General features: G+C 39.7%; 1 protein-coding gene and 1 long non-coding RNA gene across 3 annotated transcripts in view; one reads left to right on the top strand and one right to left on the bottom strand.

Moving 5' to 3' along the window:
* SCHIP1 (schwannomin interacting protein 1) overlaps positions 1–22217 on the bottom strand; it is a 992315-nt gene that overhangs the window by 911936 nt on the left and 58162 nt on the right. The window lies entirely within an intron of this gene.
* LOC145538524 (uncharacterized) lies at positions 980–5506 on the top strand. Its single transcript, XR_014076976.1, has 2 exons — positions 980–1988; positions 4586–5506. It is a non-coding gene; the product is annotated as an uncharacterized LOC145538524 (long non-coding RNA).

Raw genomic sequence — 22217 nt, 5'->3', positions numbered from 1 at the left:
AGAATACTGGAGTGGGTTGCCATTTCCCTCTCCAGTGCATGAACAGGAAAAGTGAAAGTGAAGTCGCTCAGTCATGTCTGACTCTTAGCGATCCCATGGACTACAGCCTACCAGGCTCCTCCGTCCATGGGATTTTCCAGGCAAGAGTACTGGAGTGGGGTGCCATTGCCTTCTCCACCCAATATAGAAGCACCTACATATATAAAGCAAATATTAACAGAAATAAAAAGAAAAGGGGCACTATACAGCAATAGTAGGGGACTTTAATACTCCACTTTCACCAATGGATACATCGTTCAGACAGAAAATCAGTAAGGAAACACTCACTGCCCTTAAGTATCACATTAGATCAGATGAGCTTAATAGATATATGTAGACTATTCCACTCAAAAGCAGAATACTTTTCAAGTGTACACGAACATTTTCCAGGAATAATGTTAGACCACATATAAGTGTTAATAAACTTAAGAGGAAATTTAAAATTGAATGAAGATTAAGCATTTTCTCCAAGCACAACAGGACAGAACCAGAAATTAAGTACAAAAGAAAAACTGGAAAAAACACAAACATGTGGAAACTATACAATATGCCTCTAAACAATCAATGGGTCAATGAAGAAATCAAAGGCAAAATCAACAAATACCTTGAGACAAATGAAGATGGAAACATAACTGTCCAAAATAGGACACAGAAAAAGAAGTTCTAAGAAGGAAGTTCACAGCCATACACGACTACCTCAAGGGGGGAAAAAAAAAAATCCAGGTAAACAACCTAACTTGACACCTAAAGGAAAAGAAAAAGAAAAACAAATGAAGCCCACCATTGGAAGAAGGAAGGAAGCAATAAAGATCAGAGCAGAAATAAATTAAGTAGAGACTAAAAAAAAAAAATTGAAGATTAATGAAACTAAAAGTTGATTTTTTGAGAAGATAAATTAAGTTGACAATCTTTGCCCAGACTCATCAAGATATGTCTTGTCTTTTTTTTTTTTTTTTGATACACAGACATGATCTACTTGGTAAAAGGAACTATTGTCAGTAGCCTTTAGTAATGTATGGTGACGGGGGAGGGGAAATGTTCTAGAGTCCCATAATTAGGTCTCAGTCTTTCAGTGAGCCTAAATCCTGATCTGTGACCTTCAAAAGTGTTCCTCAGATTTTTTTCTTTTTCCTTAGGTGGGACAGAATGGCTAGAGTAGGCTGGAGTTCAGTATCAAATTGAGTGTCCATGATCAAGTGTGATTCACTTCAAGGATGCAAAAATGGTTTAATATCTACAGATCAATAAATATGATACCTCGCATAGCCAAAAAAGGATAAAAATCATATGGTCATTTCAATGGATGCATAGAAAGCATTTGACAAAATTCAACATCTAATCATCATAAAAACTCTTAACGAAGTAGATATAAAAAGAACATACCTCAACATAATAGAGGCCGTAAGTAACCCACAGCTAACATTATACTCAATGGTGAAAAGTTTAAAGTTTTCCCTCTAATATCAGGAACAAGACAAGGATGCCCACTCTCAACATTTTCATACAATATAGTATTGGAAGTCCTAGCTAAAACAACTAGGCAAGAAAAACAGATAACAGACATTCAGACTGAAAAGGAAAAAGTTAAACTGTCACTATTTGCAGATGACATGATCCTATATATAGACAATCCCAAAGACTCCACCAAAAGAATAGAACTAATAAACAAATTCAGTATAGTTGCAGGATATAAAATTAATATGTAGAAACACACTGCATTTCTATACATCAATTACAAACTATCAGAAAGAGAAATGAAGAAAACAATCCCATTTACAATTGCATTAAAAGAATAAATTACCTAGGAATAAATTTAACCAAGAAGGTGAAAGGCTTCCCAAGTGGCCCTAGTGGTAAAGAACCTGCCTGCCAATGCAGGTCGACTTAAGAGACATGGGTTCGATCCCTGGGTCGGGATACTCTGGAGATGGGCAGAGCTACCCACTCCAGTATTCTTGCCTAGGAAATCCCATGGACAGAGGAGCTTGGTAGGCTACAGTCCATGGGGTCACAAATAGTCAGACATGACTAAAGCAACTTAGCACAGTACAGTACAAGGAGCTGAGGGCCCTATATTCTAAAAAACAGTAAGACATTGAGGAAAAGGAGCTGAAGATGACACAGATAAATTGAAAGTTATACTATGCTCATGAATAAGAAGAATCAATATCATTAAAACATCTATATTACCCAAAGCAATCTACAGATTCAATTCAATTCCTATCAAAATACCTGTTTGGTTCTGTTTCACAGAACTAAAACAAATAATCCTAAAATTTATATGGAACCACAAAAGACCCCAAATAGACAAAGCCACCTTAAGAAAGAACAAAGCTGAAAGCTTTATTTACTTTATTTTATATTACAAAGCTATACTACTCAAAACAATAAAGTGCTGGCACAAGAAAACAGACACATAGATCAATGGAAACAAACAGAGAGCCCAGAAGTACACCCATGCTCATATGGTCAATTAATTCATACAAATGAGACAAGAATATACAATGGGGAAAAGAGTCTGTTTAATAAATGATGTTGAGACAACTTGATACATATTATAAAAAAACCCCAAAATGGATTAAAACCTTTTTTAAATTTTTTAATTGGAGGATAATTGCTTTATAATGTTGTATTGGTTTCTGCCATATAACAACGTGAATCAGTCATAATTATAGATATAGATATAGATATATATAGTCAAAAAATATTTCTAAGACCAATCCAAAGTGTCTATATATATGTGTGTGTGTGTATATATAAAATCTCCAAAAAAATATTGCTAAGACCAATGTCAAAATGTGTAACATCCCCTCCCTCTTGTAAAAACTTACAGGTAAGATCTAAAATCACAAAACGTGTAGAAGAAAACATAGGCAGTACACACTTCAACATTGGTCTTAGCAACATTTTTTTGGCTTTGTCTCCTCAAGCAAGGGCCAAAAAGCAAAAATAAATGGGACTACACCAAAGGATGGAGAAGGCAATGGCACCCCACTCCAGTACTCTTGCCTGGAAAATCCCATGGACGGAGGAGCCTGGTAGGCTGCAGTCCATGGGGTCGCTAAGGGTCGGACACGACTGAGTGACTTCACTTTTACTTTTCCCTTTCACGCACTGGAGAAGGAAATGGCAACCCACTTCAGTATTCTTGCCTGGAGAATCCCAGGGACGGCGGAGCCTGGTGGGCTGCCGTCTATGGGGTCGCACAGAGTTGGACACGACTGAAGCGACTTAGCAGCACAACAAAGGAAACCAATGAAATGAAAAGGCAACCTACTGAATGGGAGAAGATATGTACAAACGATATATATGATAAGGGATTGATATCTAAAATATATAGAGAACTCATGCAATATTAAAAAAATAAATAAAAATGGGCAGAGAATCTGAATAGGCATTTTTTCAAAGAAAATATAACATGGCCAACAGGCACATGAAAGATGCGCAACATCATTGGTCCTCCAGGAACTGTAAATCAGTAAGATAATACCTCATACCTGTTAGAATGGCTATTATCAAAATGACAAGAAACAGCAAGTGCTGATGAGGATGTGGAAAAAAGGGAACCTTTATGCACTGTTAATGGGAAAGTAAATTGGTGCAGACACTAAGGCAAAAAAACTTCGGAGGTTCCTCAAATTAGAACTAGCATATGATCCAGCAATCCCACCCCTGGATATTTATCTGAAGAAAACAAAAATACCATTCAAAAGATATATGTACCCCATGTTCATTGTAACATTATTTATAATAGCTAAGATATGAAAACAATCCAAGTGTCCATCAATAGATGAATGGATAAAAGATGAGACACAAGATACAGACACAATGGAATATTGCTCAGCTATAAAAAAACAGAATGAAATCTTGCCATTTGCAGCAACATGGACAGACATAAAGGGTATTGTGCTAAGTGAAGTAAGTCATATTACTGAAAACAAATACTCTATGATTTAACTTACATGTGGAATCTGAAAAACAAAACAAATAAACAACAACAAAAAAAACCCCAGAAACAGACTCGTACGTTTTCTAGCTTATTCAAAAAATCAGTCAGTGGTTGCCAGAGGGGTAGGGATTGAGGGGAAGCCAAAATTGGGGTGAGGGGATTAAGAGGTACAAACTTCCATATATAAAATAAATGAATCATGAGGATGTAATATACACAAAGGGACTATGAAGTAGTGAAGTAATGAAAGTGCTAATCACTCAGTCATGTTCAACTCTTTGCAACCCCATGAACTGTAGCCCACCAGGCTCCTCTGTCCATGGAATTGTCCAGGCAAGAATACTGGAGTGGGTAGCCATTTCCTTCTTCAAAGGATCTTCCTGAGCCAGGGATCGAATCCTGGTCTCCTGAATTGCAGGTAAATTATAGTTAACAGCTTTGTATGGTGACAGATGGTAACTGGTCTTACTGTGGGGAACATTTCATAATGTATAAAAACATCAAATCACTATGCTGTATACCTGAAACTAATATATATTGCATTTAATTATAACTCAATAAAAAATACCCCAAACTAGCAAATTTCTATCCACTCAGGACCTGTCTACTTTGCATACCCCACAAGACCTCATCAATAGCTGTTATCTAGTAATAAGATGGGCTTTGTAGCTATAAAACTCCAAGGCACTGTTGCCCTTCAGAGCTCTCTGACAAAGAGATTCCCACTACATTGCTGAGGGACATTGTATAGACATTCAAGCCCTTCTTTTGATTCCTCTGTTCCCTGGGATTCACTTGCCCTCCTCTACCTTTCTGGATGGTGGTTCCCTCACCATAAGCCTCTAGATAGTGTCGTGCTGTGAGAACTTCCCTTCTCATGCACCCTGTCCAGTCACCGCCCAATAAAGCATGTGATGTGTTACTGCCTCTTGTGATCCTATCTTTTTTCTAAATTAGCCCCTAAATCCCTCAAGCTTACACACACTATTATTATTTATTTCATGATTTAATTTGATCAAGTAGCCAGGTGGCCACTGAAGACTTCCTACTTGTACTGCAGCACGTTAAGCAAGGTACAAGGTGAGGTTCCTGCCTTCAAACTTCATACTCCCCTGCTGTGAATCTGAGAGGAGTGAGCCATCACTGAGAAATGGCATGAATGTAGAGAGGTTTATGAAGGATGAAGACTTGGCTGGCCATTCTTAGGAAATATCTCCATGAAGGAGGGGAAGGAAAGGCATGGGCAAAGGCATGAAGCTGGAGATGACCCATTGCCTATTGCCAGAAAGTAAACAGCCTGGCTGAGCAAATCCTTCCAACGGGAAAAACTAAGGTTGGGAAAGAAGGTTAGGACTGGAGTTTAACAGCCATTATTTAAAAGATCCCCTAACCAACGAGGCAGCTTCTCAGGTAGCTCAGTGGTAAAGAATCCACCTGCCAACGCAGGAGACACAGGAGATGCAGGTTCAATCCCTGGGTTGGGAAGATCCCCTGGAGTAGGAAATGGCAACCCACTCCAGTATTCTTGCCTGGAAAATCCTATGGACAGAAGAGCCTGGCAGGTCACAGTCCCTGGGGTTGCAAAAGAGTCAGATATGACTGAGTGACTGAGCACACAACAAACGAGGCAAGTGGAATCCAGTCAAGCCTGAAATCACACTTCCCAAGGCCCACCCTAACCTATCAGTTCAGTTCAGTCGCTCAGTCATGTCCAACTCTTTGCGACCCGATAGACTGCAGCATGCCAGATTTCCCTGCCCATCACCAACTCCCGGAGCTTGCTCAAACTCATGTCCATCGAGTCGGTGATGCCATCCAACCATCTCATCCTCTGTTGTCCCCTTCTCTTCCTGCCTTCAGTCTTTCTCAGCATCAGGGTCTTTTCTAATGAGTCAGTTCTTCCCATCACGTGGCCAAAGTATTGGAGCTTCAGCTTCAGTCCAAACCTATACCATTTCCCAAGCTCATACTGTGAAATAAGAAAGATTACAATTCATATCCTCAGACCAAGTCACAATACACTATATTAATTACATTAATTGAAAGCCCAGGATGGAAATTAATCCTAATTACCAGATGCCTTAATGGAGTTTCCTGAATACACAGGCTTTACCTTCAGGGTTTTAAAGCTTACTGTGGCTGGCAGAGCCAAATCCTGATAACAAAGGTGCAAACATCAAATACTTTTTAATGACTCTAAGCTAATTACAGAGGTGTTTATTCTCCAAATTAGATGTCATCTAAAGTCATAAAAGGAGCTGTTAGCCTAAAATGTAAAATACCCAGGTCTCTTCTGAGACTTAATGATCTAGTGTCCTGTTAAATAGTAACCTAATCACTGATTCTCCTCATCCAAGGCCTGAAATAGGCCCCTAAACTCTGCAGGAGGCCAAGGCTTCAACATCTAGCACATTATTTTTCAACAGGGAAAGTACTTAAACAGGTTTTGTTTGAATTCACCAATGCTTAGATAAACTGCCCTTCAAAACTGATGGCTATTTTGAAAAGCAACAATCACATTTTAACAGGACATTTTTGGGGGAATATCCTACTATTCTACTAAAGTAGGGAACATCTATTAGGAGGGAATATGTGTGTGAAGGTTAAACAGAGAAGGGAACACGGTCTGAGTTTTTTGAGACACCCACAGTGTGGAAACCAAAAGAGGTGCCTAGTTATTATGGGTGACATCTACCTGAACCTCCGTGTGTCACTTCATGAGATTTGAAGGACAGGGAAACATGAACTGAACATGAAGCTCATGCTTCTTGCTGTACCACAAGTAATAAGGTCCTCTGCCTGTGATCCAGGCATCCCGTGTCTTCCTGGCAGCATCCATCACACTGTAGCAGGCTAACTTACTAGCTTGCAAGTAGGGTCAAATTTCAGAGCCTTTCCAGCTCTTAAAAATGACAAGTAAATGGGTAGGAGTTACAAATCCTGAAAATCTGATCCCCTAACCCCACTTCCCTTCAACCAAACCATTTTGTGTGGGAGTCTTCATGTAAACGTCCCAGTTCTGCTCTGTGACTCTTGGACATGCACAACCAGGGTTTTTGTTTTCATTGTAACTAAAGGCTTCACTAAGGCAGCTTTTGCATGGCATTTCTCTCTCTCCCGAAAGCTCCCTGGGACCAACATGTGCTCCTCAAGTTCATCTCAGGCCAGGCCACTTGGGGACCTGAGGTAATGACTACCTTCTTCTACTCTTTGTAAACACTATTTGTATTATGAGGCACAAGACAAGGGTTATTGATTAAGGAACAGGTAAAGGATATATATTTTTAATTAAACATCCTAGTCAAAGGATCCATTTTTGCATTTAAAAAAGACAAACTTTAGAAAAATCATAAAACGTTATACACAACATTTCAACAGTAGTTATCACTGGCTGGTAGGATTATGAACACTCTTTTATTACTTTTGTTAATTTGTATTATCTGCTTTTCTACTATGAATGCAAATTATATTGTGTAATGTTTTAAAGTCAACCATAGTTTCTCATTTGGCCGGAGAAGACTGCACTCACAGCTTTTATGCCCCAATGCCAGCATGTAAATAACCCTGCCAGGAGCCTCACCTCACCTCTGCCTCTAAGAGTCCCTCCCTTCCTTTTCTCACTGGGAGTAAGGGGAAAGCAACCTGCAAACAACCAAGTATCACAGTAATATTTGGTTATTCAAATTAGTTTAGCCAACATTATCTTTACAGGATTCTCATTAAAGGTACCCAAAGAGTTTTCTCAATCCTGAACACAAATACAAGATCCAATTTAAAACCTCTTGTGTTTCAGCTGAAGCCAAAGCAATGACAACCCCTGTAAATTCCCTAAGGTAAGACCAGAAATGTACTGAGTGATATATAATAGCTATCTCCCAGGAAAAGAATAAGAAGCCATTTATGAAATCTTACCATGTAGGAAGACTAATGTGTCTATTAAAAGCAAAAATGTGAACTCCAGGTCCTCTCATCAGGGACTGATTTAAATGCAGTTTTGCTAAATTAGCTATAGAAGAAATCTGAAGGAGAATGCTAACAATAGAGTCACATAAAACAGCACATTCTTGGTAGGAATAATTTATATGGTCTGATTCTAATACAAAGCAAGTGAATAAATGGGTTAAACAATAGTTTTTAAAGGTGTTACTGTATTATATACAGAAACAATGCCTTTTTCATCAAATCCATATCATATTAGTGAGAAATTATTTTCAATACTCACTTTGTTGTTCAGAAGAATAATCCATTTCAAGAAGGTCAAGCCTTCACAAAAATTAGCTGTACTTTATAAGTGGAATGTTTTTCTAAACTAAAGCTGACTTTACCTCTTACAAAGCCAGTACTAAAGGCCAACATAATATGAAACGTAGTCAGTGACTTCTAATTCTATCAAACTCATTGTAGAGAAATGTTTTACAACAAAAGCATTTTCTTTTCCCTAGTCTATTCTCTCTTATTTTCCCAATGTTTAGAAATTTTTATCATACTTTTAGTGAGCAGTGTGTGTCAATCACTCAGCCACTTTGGATTAAATTCAAATTCATTTGTGCCTGCTACACAGACAAACAAGAGAGTTTATTAGAAGCATGAAGAATAATATCTTTAGAAGCCAGGAAGTCTTTCCCTCAGAAATCATTTCAAATGTGCCACTGCTCCTGCCTCCACTTTTAAACCTCTACTCCCCTACACACACACACATGACTTTAAAACATAATTAAACAAGGAATATATTTAACACTAGAAAAATGTTCTTTATTGAACAAGGAAGATACTAATTCTCCTCTATATAGCAAAACAAAAACATCTGTTAATCCAGCTCCTCTCTGGCTTTCACAATAAGAAAGCTCAGAGGTTTTGTAGGTAACAACAAAAAACACACACCCAAGGTACAAAAGAATGAGAAAAACAACCACCAAATAGGCAGCAGCAACAGCAGGCAAGAAAGGTACCCTGGGTACCATGCTAGAGGCAGCTAGGAGCCTTGAGTGCTTTGCAAGACATTAGGCTTAACTAGAGCATATGTTTCTCATTCACCAGAGAGGCCTGGGTACCATGCATGCCTCCCTGCCCAGTGAAGGAAACTTTATCAGATTGAAGAGTCAGTACACTCTGTTCAAGTCTCTTGCTCTCTTTTTTTCTCAAAGCTCTGGAAAGTTAAAAATAAAGAAAAAGAAGTGAAACAAGTGAAGGAGAAGACGACCTGTTTTGAACTGACCATCATTGAAGAACACGGCTTCTGCTCTGGGCCCTGAAAGGGAAACCAGGAGAACATGATGAGCCAATATTCTGCTGGGAACAGAGAGAAGAGTCATACCTGGCACTGCTGCCTGGGACACTGTAAGGAATAGGTTTCTAGCCAACATCAAAGCAGAGAGAGTCCATGCCATTTGGATCGGCTACAAACAATATGTCAGTTTTCATTCACTCAGCCAACATCTCTGCGCTGTTGCTGTTCTAGATGCTAAGGATACAGCCTTGAATAAGGGTAAAAAAGGTCTCTGGCTTCATGAAGTTTACTCTGATAGAAGAGACAGGTAACAAAGCTGGGAACAAATAAATAAAGGTAGTGTGTGTACTGGGAAAGGGATTAAGGCAGGATACAAGAATGAAGAAAGACCAGGGGTAGATGAGTGGAGGTAGGGAAGCTGGGGATTATTTTAGATTGGGGGTCAGGATAGAACAACATAAGCCAACAAGGATTTCAGCAAGGTCTACCTTCACTGCCTGCTAAATGTGATTTAAGGGGTCCTGACTGGTAAGGACCCATTCATTCATTCAAACAAATACGTAACTGTGCCACTACTGTGCACTGGCCACTGTGCTGGGCACTAGGGACTCAGGGTAGGCCACAGACACATGCTGTCTGCGCACATGAGGTTTACCATCTATGACGTAGGCATTAATCAAGTATACAGAAACAGAGGGTTAGTTGGTGACCATTGCAAAAAAATGCCTGGGAGGAAACTGCATTTACTTAAATTGAAATAGGTAAGTGCCAAAGCTAGCAGGACAATCCACACTCACATGCTCTCTGGCTTCCTCAGCCAATGGAGATCAGGTGGGAAGGAAGGACAGGGAGCAGAAAAACTGTGGGGGTGGGAAGGGCAGAGGTCTAGACAGTCTCTAGCCTAAGGTTACGGAACATCTGGACAGGTGAGAAGACATCTCAGAGTGTGGAGAAGGTCACAGAAAGGGGAGGTGGAGTGTGTGCACAGATCCAGACACTCTTGGGGTTGGAAGGAGTAAGTTTATGAAAATCCACCTATGCCCATTTCTGAGATGAGGTAACTCAAGTCCATGAAGGTTAAGTGGCTCACTCAAGGTCACAGAACTAAATAATGGAAAACCCACAAACAGAATCTCAGTCTACTTTCCAATGAAATATTTACCTTAAAACTTAAGTGTTAATTTTTAATTAATTGCACACTCCCTACATGTCCACCCCAGATGATAAAGGGGCAAATCTTAAGGGTGGGAGTATTTCTGTATTTCCAGAATTGTGTTAAAAAAATTTTTAAAGAGAAGGAATTGGGAGTCAAAATTTGCTGGCAGGCTCAGAAATATGCATATCAGAAATACCTCTAAGCCCTCTTTAAAATAAATCAGAATTTTATTTAAAAATATAAATCAACCTCTACACACAACAGACATGAAATGCTCTTGTTGGGAAAGGGATTTGCTGGGACTCATTAATTCCAAGCCAGGATTGTTTTCTGCCCAACTTTCTTTGGTGCGTATTTTCATTATTCGTGCTTCTACTTTTTGGGCACTGAGCCCAGTTCTCTGAGACTCCTGGGTACCGGCATTTGGAAAGCAGCTGCTGTCAGGCCTGTGTGCTGCAGCCATCCCATAGTAGAAAAAAATGAAGATAAACCACTGCTTATTTCTAAGTGTAAACCGGCTAGTTACTTAGAATGGTGATGCTCTAAATAGCTGGAATGTTCTAAAGTGGTGACTTATCTTCATTCCCCTGATGGGAGCAGAGCAATGTCACTGCAGCCTGTTGGGATGCGGAGGAGTCCTGGATAAGGGCGGGAGTCCTCAGGACACACCGAGGTGAGTGGAGGGATAAACACTCTGGGTATACTGGTGTCACTACTGCACATACCCTACCTCCACCCCAGATGATAAAGGGACAGATTTTATCCATATCTCTCTGATAATTCTTTAATTATTGACAAAGAGTCTCAACAAGATTGGTGGTCTGCTGTTTCTTTCTGGAAGTTCACATTTGTGGTCAGTTAAGTTCAGCTACATTGGCCACAATGCACAATGCTTTTATGTAAGAATGACAATGTCAAATTTGCTTTTACTAAGGAATTCTTCAAGAAGAAAAAACCTAGTTATTTTTACTGCATTTGCTGGAATCACATAGAATTTGAAGCTGTGCTATGAAACAATGGGGCTCTATGTGAGCAGTGGCATGAGGGCGTGGTCCCACAGGAGACCTCTCTCCAGATCCTTCCTGGGGAGGGGAAGCAGAGGGTTCCCTCTCACCTAATGCCCCACTCCCTCCCTATTTGCAACAATCAGGAAGGGAAAGCCTGGGACACACATAGGTTATTCCATTGACTTCCTTCCTTGGTCCCCAAGTCTCCCAGGGTAGAAAAGGGTCAATCTTTTCTCTTATTCCCCTTGCTTGAGAGGCTCCTTCTACCACTAAAGATACAGAAGAAAGCCCTGTGGCATTGCTGTCATAGGAAAGAATATCATTTCTGTTCCTTTCTATGTTGAAGCAGGGAAGTAGTGATATTCACAAAATTCTCTCTTCACAATGGCCTGGATTGCTAGGCTCTCATCTTGCTCCGTGATCTGACTCTGCATTTCAGAAACTGATTATGCTCCCTTCCCAGGCTGATGGGATTCTCAGACTAACTGGAGACTCCCAGGGGCTCAGAAAGAAAGAAAGAAGAGCACAGTAATCATTTTCTAAATGTTACTTCTTTTACTTATAGATGCTACCCGGATGATGGACATTGAGACTTTTTTCTTTTGCTGTTACAGGTAATTCTACAGGGGTGGACATACATATTTGCCTGCATATGTGAATTTGTCCATAAGATAAAATCCTAGAAAAGAAGTTGCTGAAAACTTTATATTTATGGATAACGTTTGCAAAACTTAAACCTCAAAATGGAAGAAGCAGCGGAGGAGGAGTGAGAAGTAAAACTCTTTGAAACTGTGTAGGAGAACAGAACTCAGAAACATTACCAAAACAGTTTATCCAGACACCACTCATATTTCTCATGCCAGATAGCAAACTCTTAGAGAAAAACATGAAGTACATGCTTTTTCAATTCAACAGGTCAGATTTCTCATTCAGCTTCCCACTCGGTTCATAGTAACAGGTTATCCTGGATCATGTTTGTTTGCCCTTCAAATTTTCTTTAAGGTGACTGAAAAAATTGCTAATGGGTTACAATGGCTTTAGAGTCTAGGTCACTGGTTTTCATATCAGCCAGACCCACAGCAGTGTTTCCAATAGAAAATAAATGAATAACTAGACTATCGCTATGGTGACTTATTCTCCTCCAGTGATTTCCTTCTCAAGTTCATTCCCTTTCTTCCCTTTTTGTTAAATCAATGCCTTTAATTATAAACACTGATTTGAAATGTTAATTATATTTTCATTGTTGTAAGGTGTTTTACCTAACATTTTAGGCTCAGGTTTCTCATGTTAAGCTCGCCTCATTTTCACTCTCACTTCCTAAATGTCCTTTCCTTATCCACCTCCCTGCTATACTTTACTTCTCCTTTATTGAGGTCTGTTCACCATGAATCAATTCTGCTACCTCCACATACATACAAAGGTTTGTCTCTATTTCAGTCATAAGTCTTTGACTGCCTGAAACTGTAAACCCCCTTACATTCTTCTAGTTTCTTCCTCATCACTTTTTTTGTTGTTTAGTCGCTAAGTTGTGTCCAACTCTTTGCAACCCCATGGACTGCAGTGCCCCAGGCTTCCCTGTCCTTCACTATCTCCTGGAGTTTGCTCAAACTCTTTCCTTGGTAGCTCAGCTGGTTAAGAATCTGCCTGCAATGCAGTAGACCCTGGTTCAATTCCTACGTCGGGAAGATCTGCTAGAGGAGGGATAGGTTACCCACTACAGCCTTGTCTAACTCAATGAAACTATGAGCTGTGCTGCGCAGGCCCAGCCAAGATGGTCAGGTCATGGTGGAGATTTCTGACAAAATGTGGTCCACTGGAGAAGGCAGTGGCAAACCACTTCAGTATTCTTGCCTTCAGAACCCCATGAACAGCATGAAAAGGCAAAAAGATATGACTGAAAGATGAACTCCCCAGGTCGGTAGGTGCTCAATATGCTACTAGAGAAGAGTGGAGAAATAACTCCAGAAAGAATGAAGAGATGGAGCCAAAGCAAAAGCAACGCCCAGTTGTAGATGTGACTGGTGATGGAAGTAGAGTCTGATGCTATAAAGAACAATATTGCATAGGAACCTGGAATGTTAGATTCATTAAAGCTCGTGAAATAGGAGATGGTAAGAGTGAACATTGACATGTTAGTAATCAGTGAACTAAAATGGACTGGAATGGGTGAATTTAATTCATATGACCATTATATCTACTACTGTCAGCAAGAATCCCTTTGAAGAAATGGAGTAGCCATCATAGTCAACAAAAAGAGTCCGAAATGCTATGCTTGGGTGCCATCTCAAAACCACAGAATGAGCTCTGTTTGTTTCCAAGGCAAACCATTTGATATTACAGTAATCCAAGTCTACGCCCCAAGAGTAATGCTGAAGAAGCTGAAGCTGAATGTTTCTGTGAAGATCTACAAGTCCTTCTAGAACTAACACACAAAAAAAGAAGTCCTTTTCATCATAGGGGACTGGAATGCAAGAGTAGGAAGTCAAGAGATACCTGAAGTAACAGGCAAATTTGGCCTTGGAGTACAAAATGAAGCAGGGCAAAGGCTAACAGAGTTTTTCAAGAGAATACATTGGTCATAGCAAACACCCTCTTCGAACAACACAATAGAAGACTCTACACATGGACATCACTAGATGGTCAATACTGAAATAAGACTGATTACATTTTTTGCAGCCAAACATGGAGAAGCTGTATACAGTCAGCAAAAATGAAACCTGGAGCTAACTGTGGATCATATCATGAACTCCTTATTGCAAAATTCAGATTCAAATTGAAGAAAGTAGGGAAAATCACCAGACCATTCAGGTATCACCTAAATCAAATCCCTTACGATCATACAGTGGAAGTGACAAATAGATTCAAGGGGTTAGATCTGATAGAGTGCCTGAAGAACTATGGACAGAGGTTTGTGACATTGTACAGGAGTCAGTGATCAAGACCATCCCCAAGGAAAAGAAATGCAAAAAGGCAAAATGGTTGTCTGAGGAGGCCTTACAAATAGCTGAGAAAAGAAGAGAAGCTAAAGGCAAAGGAGAAAAGGAAAGATATACCCATTTGAACGCAGAGTTCCAAGAAGGCTTCCTCAGTGATCAGTGCAAAGAAACAAAGGAAAACAATAAAATGGGAAAGACTAGAGATGTCTTCAAGAAAATCAGAGATACCAAGAGAACATTTCATGCTAAGATGAACACAATTAAGGATAGAAATGGTATGGATCTAACTGAAGCAGAAGATATTAAAAAGAGGTGGCAAGAATACACAGAAGAACTATACAAAATAGATCTTCATAACCCAGATAACTATGATGGTGTGATCACTCACCTAGAGCCAGACATCCTGGAATGTGAAGTCAAGAGGGCCTTAGGATGCATCACTACGAACAAAGGTAGTGGTGGAATTCCAGCTGAGCTATTTCAAATTCTAAAAGATGATACTGCAAAAGTGCTGCACTCAATACGACAGCAAATCTGGAAAACTCAGCAGTGGCCACAGGACTCGAAAAGGTCAGTTTTCATCCCAAAGAAAGGCAATACCAAAGAATGTTCAAACTATCACACAATTGCACTCATCTCACATGCTAGCAAAGTAATGCTCAAAATTCTCCAAGCCAGGCTTCAACAGTACATGAACCAAGAACTTCCACATGTTAAAGCTGGATTTAGAAAAGGCAGAGGAACCAGAGATCAAATTGCCAATATCTGTTGGATAATCAAAAAAAGCAAGAGAGTTCGACAAAAATATCTGCTTTATTGATTACACCAAAGCCTTTGACTGTGTGGATCACAATAAACTGTGAAAAATCCTGAAAGAAATGGGAATACCAGAACACCTGACCTGCCTCTTGAGAAACCTGTATGCAGGTCCAGAAGCAACAGTTATAACTGGACATGGAACAACAGACTGGTTCCAAATTGGGAAAGGAGTACGTCAAGGCTGTATATTGTCACCCTGTTTATTTTACTTATATGCAGAGTACATCATGCGAAATTCCAGGCTGAATGAAGCACAAGCTAGAATCAAGATTGCCAGGAGAAGTATCAATAACTTCAAATATGCAGATGACACTAGCCTTATGGCAGAAAGTGAAGAAGAACTAAAGAGCCTGTTGATGAAAGTGAAAGAGGAGAGTGAAAAAGCTGGCTTAAAACTCAACATTAAAGAAACTAAGATCATGGCATCTGGTCCCATCACTTCATGACAATAGATGAGGAAACAATGAAAACAGTGACAGACTTTATTTTGGGGGGCTCTAAAATCACTGCAGATGGTAACTGCAGCCATGAAATTAAAAGATCCTTGCTCTTTGGGAAAAAAACTGTGACAAACCTAGACTACATATTAAAAAGCAGAGACATTACTTTGCCAACAAAAGTCCACCTAGTAAAAGCTATGGTTTTTCCAGTAGTCATGTATGGATGTGAGAGTTGGACTATAAAGAAAGCTGAGGGCCAAAGAACTGATGCTTTTGAACTGTGGTGTTGGAGAACACTCCTGAGAGTCCCTTGGACTGCAAGGAGATCCTACTAGTCAATTCCAAAGGAAATCAGTCCTGAATATTCATTGAAAGGACTGTTGCTAAAGCTGAAACTCCAATACTTTGGCCACCTGATGCGAAGAGCTGACTCATTGGAAAAGACCCTGATGCTGGGAAGGATTGAAGGCAGGAGGAGAAGGGGACAACAGAGGCTGAGATGGTTGGATGGCATCACCAACTCGATGGACATGAGTTTGAGTAAGCTCCAGAAGTTGGTGATGGACAAGGAAGCCTGGCATGCTGCAGTCCATTGGGTAGCAAAGAGTCGGACATGACTGAGCAACTTTCACTTTCATGTCTGTGATGCTATCCAGCCATTCCATCTTCTGTCGCCCCCTTCTTCTCAGCATTAGGGCTTTTTCCCATGAGTCAGCTCTTTGCATTAGGTGGCCAACGTATTAGAGCTTCAGCTTCAGCATCAGTCCTTCCAATGAATATTCAGGACTGATTTCCTTGAGGATGGACTGGTTTGATCTCCTTGCATTCCAAGGGACTCTCAAGAGTCTTCCCCAACACCAAAGTTCAAAACATCAATTCCTCGGTGCTCAGCTTTCTTAATAGTCCAACTCTCACATCATACATGACTACTGGAAAAACCATTGCTTTGACTACAGGTACCTTTGTTGGCAAAGCAATGTCTATGCTTTTCAATATGCTGTCTAGGTTTCTCATGGAGCTTCCAAGGCGCAAGCGTCTTTTAATTTCATCGCTATGCTCACCTATAATTTTCCTCATCACTATGCTCACCTATAATTTCTTAAACGATCATTTTACCTATTGTCACTATTTACCAGTTTGCATTTATGCTGTGTCCTAGTAAATTTTTCCACAGAGTTACAACTGGAAAGGAAAGAAACAACAAAAGCAGATAAAATTCACCTTAGCTATGTTGTAGAAATCAAACCAGAAAAATACTATATTTGATCTTTTTTGTGAACATCCTTTCATAGGTGGCATTGCTTTTGTCCTTTGATCAAAAATAGAGATCAAATTAAAATATTTTCAGAAATTGTGGGATGACTCAGTTAGTTAAGGAGGACATCACTGTTGATGTATAGATAATACAATTATCTCAAGACAAGGACATAAACCTCTGAACCAGATGGCCTCACAATTGAATTTCTCAAGAAATTCAGAAACTTATTACAGGAACCATGTTGCACTCAAAAATAGAGACTATACTTTTTTTTTAACCAAAGCATAATCTCTCAGAAATGTCTAAGTGATTGAGTTTCATGCAAATTGAATCACCAGAGACGAGCCCTCTGTGTCCTCATTTCCTATGATAACAGTGTAAAACTTCCTAGAAGGGGAGAAGAAATAAGTATAATTTTTATAAGGCACAGTACACCATATGTTTTTGAGCACAGCCTGAATGCAAGTACATAGAATGCTGGGAGGAGATTAGAGGGTCAAGTGGTATGAGAGACCCAGGAAGCAAGAATCAGGAATAATGAAAAAAGAAACTTCTTCCATGACTTCAAAGGAAGCAGTGCTTGTGTCTCTTCATCACCTCTCCTTAGCATCACCTTCCTGTTCACATATGGACCCCTGTTCCAATCCCATCCCTCAGTCTTATGTATAGGCTTGGTTTTTATAGGAACTTGTTCTCTCTGGCTCCCCAGTCTGGCCATCCTTGTGCTCAAGGTTAATGTTAACAAAGATAGAAGAACCATATGTTGATCCCCCCCTGGTATTGGCAGCCACAAATGAGGCTAAAATGGTTAATCATCACAGTGCTTAAATAGCCCCACACACATTTGGCCTTGGAGTGTCATTCACAGAGGTAGAAAAAGAATACACTCAACCCAGAAATGCATGGATTTCAAGTTCAGAGCTTAGTATTTATATATCTTGAGGATGGTGAAGAATTCTGATCTGCAACGTCTTTTTAGATTTCTGAGTGATTCTGGGAATATGTTTCTTTCATTTAAGCCAGGACTGAGTCACTCCAGGACTAGTAGGCTTCCTTACCTGACAGGAGCAGGGGCTCTGACAAACAAATGACTTGCAGGGGCCCTGCAGTGAGGGGTCTGCAGATCCTGCCATGATGGTACCTCATCTCAACCTAAGGTAGATCGTGCTGTCCTGGCTCCACTCACACCTCCAGAAATGGAATACTAAGCAGACCATGTGGCTTTTCTCATAGTTAACAAGACACCCACATATACTAAGCCCTCAAGACTAGAACTGCTGAAAGCTGAGACTGCATTTGTTTTTGGCCAGCTAATATGAAGTCCTTAACATTTGTTTTAAAATGAATAAATTATCCAAGTAAGTGAACATATTTCACATGTTTAGAAAGATTTCAGAGAGGGTGGGCTCGTTCTCTAAATTGAAACAATCTGCTTCTTGTGTCCATCTCCCTTTAGCATGAACCTGCTATGAGGGGATGACTTAGATAAAGGATAATATTTTAATAATATTAGCTATGATGTTAATTATTATTAAATGAATGCTAATTAATGTAAATTAAAGGTGGGCACACAAAAAATATGCATTTTTAAGAAGATATGCAAACAAAAATTTGCACATTAAATAAGCTGAAGTAGTTTTCTATAGGTAAGGAGGAGAAAGAAGGAGGGCACAGGGATTAAATAAAATTATCCATTGAGTAATTCCGTAAATAAGTACTAGTCATATTAAGCACTAAGTCCTGCTGTGCTTAGTCATTCAGTCATGTCCTACTCTTTGCAACCCCATGGACCATAGCCCACCAGGCTCCTCTGTTCATGGGGATTCTCCAGGTAAGAAGACTGGAGTGGGTTGCCACGCCCTCCTCCAGGGGATCTTCCCAACCCAGGGATCAAACCCAGGTCGCCTGCACCACAGGCAGATTCTGTACCATCTTAGCCACCAGGGAAACCCATTAATACTTAAGAAACAACTAAATTAAATTAAACATTCAATTGAATCATACACATGAGGGGGAAAAAGTGCCTGGACTGGAGAATGGAACAGGTGGTCTTGGGAAAGCAAGACAGATGGCCAGTGATGAGTGTTCCTAAAAAGGACCCTGCACACCATCCACACCCAGGCATGACTGGGAGAGAGGAGGAAATAATGGTAAGGCAACACCCTTCCCAGGTACAGCTCAGGGAGAAGCAAGCCTTGGAGAGAGGCGCCCCTGCCTTGCAGTGGTTGGTGAATAGTAAGCAATGTCTACAGACAACCCACCACAGGTTTACAGCCTCTGAGCAAGATCTAAGGAGCAGAAGACCTTTGCCCCTTGTGGTCAAGAGCCCAGATGAAATGGCACTGAAAGTAAGCAGGACTGAGTGAGGCTTGTTGTAAGAAGGACACCACAGCAGGTGCCAGAGGAGGCTGATGCTCAGAGGTCAGCTGGGAGCTCAGACATCTCAGCAGCTGCTGATAGAAGAGATGATGCTTGGGGACCAGATGGGATGATGGACTGTTCAGCAGATGCCAGCCTGGACAAATGACACCCAGGGACCTAAAGCTTCTCCCACATTCCATAGATGTCCTGACTCCACAACGTTTCTGGGAATTTAGAAGCAGTCTTTGTGAAAAGGATGGTCATGGAAGAAAATCTTGAACTGACTGAGACTACAAAGGAATATATGTATCGTGATTGATTGAGCTTTTCCTAGTAGGAAACGCTAGGCAGCATGGGACCATGAATTAGAAGTTAAGTAATTCAGTTGGTGGACTGAGAATTTATTCCTTCTACAATAACCAAATTTCTCTTGCGAATCACACGGGTCAACTTCTTCATATGAGAAACCTTGGAAAATGATCACAAGTGATTTTCACTCAAATCAATAGTAGATTCTGAAAAGTTTAAAGCAAACTCATGTACTAACAGACATGAGAGGAGATGTGGTAATTGATGGAAAGATGCACAGTTTGTAGTTAGAAGGCTAGAGGTGGATCAAATCTCTTGTTCAGTGACCTTGGACAAGTTGTTTAAATTCTCCCTTGCCTTTATTTCCTCACTTATAAAGTGGAAATGATAAAAATAATGCCTATGTCACAAAGCTTCCATAAGGATAAAATGATATAATATATGCAAAAGTGCTCTGTAAACTATAAAAAACACATAACTCTTATTCATCATCATTTTATCACCATCTATGAATAATAAGCAGCCTTATAGAAAGTATTTACATAGATTTTGAACATCTAATATATTCATAGGAAAGCATTTATGCACTGGAAAAATCTGACTTATCTGCTATGTTTTGGTCTCCTTTAAAGAATGATGCTATCCAAAATCAATTATTAAATGGATGAGCAAAATGAATGCTCAATGACTAAAATAAATTAAGGATAAGATTAAAAATCTGAGTCTAACTTTAGAATCTCAAAGTTACATACATTGTTTTCTTTGTGATCAACAGCTCTTGCCAGCTTTTAAAATAGTGAAATATTTACTCTATCAAAATCTTTCTAGAATATTAAAAGCAGTCACCCAAAGTCATAGGAAATTTATACTAACTTCTTGCTGAAATTCTAAATACCATCTATGAATAATATTTCACATTCAATCAAATTTCAAAAGTATGGCAATGACAAAGTGAGCTGAAAATTACTTCTTTTTTTTTATTCTGTGTCATCTAAGCATCATATAGGTACAAAATGACCTTGAAAATGAAAGTGCAGTGATTTTTTTTAAGGAAGTAAACTCAGAATTTGATGAAGAGGTAAATCATTATACTTTTTGATAGAATAAATTCATATACTTTCTTTTTAAATATATTTGTTAGGAACTGATCCTAACAAGATTATGACATACCTACAAGACATCTAGGAAGAGATGTTAAGTCTAGAAGTGAAAATCGGGTTCTCATCCTTCTGTTTGGGACTTGGGAGTCATCTGTATACGGATATGGATTTGATACCCTGAGATGGATGAGAAATCCTGTGGCAGTCTTTGGGGTAACTGCTTTAATAAACAAATATAAACACTTCACACTTAACACAGCAGAGGTTTTCCCTCAGTACTCTTCCAACCTTTGGCACTCCCTATTACATCATTTCCTAATAAGGTGCTGTCTCCTCCCCTAACCTGAATATGCAAAGATGCAGAGCAAAGGCCCTTTCCTGTTGTCTCTGTGCCTCAAAAAATGTTGGGTACTTCCATGTAAACACATGTCACTAAGCTACATTAAAGATGCTTCAAAAGACAACTCCACAGTTTTTCTCCACATGGGAGAAGATATTTGCAAACAGAGCGCTCAATAAGGGATTAATCTCCAAAATATGCAAACAGCTCATGCAGTTCAATATCAAAAAAAACCAAACAACCCAATCAAAAAATGGATGGAGGATCTAGACATTTCTCCAAAGAAGACATACAGATGGCCAAGAGGTACATGAAAAGATGCTCAACATCACTGATTATCAGAGAAATGCAGATCAAAACTACAATGAATTATCATCTCACACCAGTCAGGATGGCCATCATCAAAAAATCTACAACTAATAAATGCTGGAAAGGGTATAGCAAAAAGGGAACCTTCCTACACTGTTCGGAGAAGGCAATGGCAACCCACTCCAGTACTCCTGCCTGGAAAATCCCATAGACGGAGGAGCCTAGTAGGCTGCAGTCCATGGGGTCATGAAGAGTTGGACACGACTGAGCGACTTCACTTTCACTTTTCACTTTCATGCATTGGAGAAGGAAATGGCAACCCACTTCAGTGTTCTTGCCTGGAGAATCCCAGGGACGGTGGAGCCTGGTGGACTGCTGTCTATGGGGTCGCACAGAGTCGGACACGACTGAAGCGACTTAGCAGCAGCAGCAGCAGCCTACACTGTTGGTGGGAATGTAACTTGGTACAGCCACTATGGAAAATAGAATGGAGGCTCCTTAATAAAACTAAAAATAGAATTACCATATGATCTAGCAATCCCACTCCTGGGCATATATCTGGAGAAAACCATAATTCAAAAAGATACATGTACATCAGTGTTCACTGAAGCACTATTTATAATAGCCAGGACATGCAAACAACCTAAATGCCCATCAATGGAGGAATGGATAAAGATGATGTGGTATATATACATACACACACACACACAGGATTATTACTCAGCCATAAAAAAGAATGAAATAATGCTATTTGCAGCAATATGGATGGACCTAGAGATTGTCATACTGATTGACGTCTGGTATCTTTCTCCATCTGGTATCTTTCTCTACCAGACAGAGAAAGATAAATATCATATGATACCACTTACATAAGGAACCTGAAATAATGGTACAAATGAACATATTTACAAAACAGAAATAGAGTCACAGATATAGAAAATAAACTTGTGGTTACCAGTGGGGAAGG

Source organism: Giraffa tippelskirchi, chromosome 2, assembly GCF_054371585.1.
Source record: "Giraffa tippelskirchi isolate mGirTip1 chromosome 2, T2T-mGirTip1v1.2.pri, whole genome shotgun sequence".
NCBI lineage: Eukaryota > Metazoa > Chordata > Mammalia > Artiodactyla > Giraffidae > Giraffa > Giraffa tippelskirchi.
The sequence above is the reverse complement of the archived record's forward strand: the minus strand, read 5'-3'. Positions and strand labels throughout refer to the sequence as shown.